Source organism: Phalaenopsis equestris, unplaced genomic scaffold (assembly GCF_001263595.1).
Source record: "Phalaenopsis equestris unplaced genomic scaffold, ASM126359v1 Scaffold198031, whole genome shotgun sequence".
Classification (NCBI taxonomy): Eukaryota; Viridiplantae; Streptophyta; class Magnoliopsida; order Asparagales; family Orchidaceae; genus Phalaenopsis; species Phalaenopsis equestris.
In genome coordinates, this window is record NW_018217971.1 from 256,871 (window position 1) to 258,106 (window position 1,236).

A 1,236-nucleotide genomic window follows, 5' to 3' on the forward strand; every position below is an offset into this window, starting at 1 on the left:
GGGAAAGAAAAGTGAAGTTCAAAATTATTAAAGGCTATCCAGATATAGTAATCTTCACTTGAAAAAAAAAAGAAAGGATTGACAACAATCCATGAAAAAAAAAGAAAAATATATAGGATTGAAATAAAACCAAATGAAAAATATATATGTATAAGTGAGGAGAAGCTTGAGGAGATGCCTAATCAAAAATTGGCTTCACTTGGACCCACCTAAAGGGAAAAACTAAATACATTCCTGAGCTTATACTTATAGAATAACATCTTTTACTAGTAAAGTTCTCATGAAGTTTCTATTATTTGAATATTTTTAGTGACTTAATATTACTATATTACAACATATAGTCATTCTTAAAATTAATAGAAAACTAGAACTCTTAAACTTGATGACTAGATAGTCTTGTACCTACAGAGTTAATTTAATTACTTGAAATTTTGTAAAAATCTCATTATAGTATTTGCTTAAATCAAACTTATAGTATTTCTGAATTAAAACTTTACCACTGTAGATCATAACTTTTATGTAGTACTAAAATTACTTGAGGACAAATAATAGTTAAGTTTGGGGGATTTTGACCAAAGGAAAATATGTTGAAATTTTCACACACTGATTTTGATGATATTGCATTTTAAAGAAAGGTATTTTTGATGTTTTGTTGCAGGTATGTTGATTTATGGTCATTGGAGCAAAAAGATGCAAAAAGGAGCAAACTTGGAGCAAAAAGGACCAAAATATGAAGATTTGATCTTGGGCGCTGACGGCGAGCTCGACACCGCTGACGGCGAGTTTTTCGTAAGAGTCCAGATATAAATATTCTAGAAGGCTGCCGACAGTGCCATCAAGGCCGCCGACAGCGAGCACGTCGGTTCTCTCAACAGATGCATTGAATGTGGACGATTTTTGAAGGGACGCTTGGGCAACTCTTGAAAACTCTTCTGCAACTTTAAAAGAAACATTTGGAAGCTGAAAAAGGAGGGTCTGCTGAGTCATTGTTGTTTGTGGTGCCCATTAGAGTGTAGAGAGTGGTTAATATTATGAGGAATTCTTCGAGAGATTGTAAGAGTGGAAGGAAAGTGAGAGATTTCTTCCTCCTTGCCGCTTAGAAGGAGAATTTTGCGTGCTATAAAAAAAGGAAGAGATTCAGAGGAACTTCAAGGAGTTTATTTAGGGAGGAATTAGAGATAAGTTGTATTTACTTATTCAAGTTTGTATGACTTTGCTTTTATATATAAATTCCAA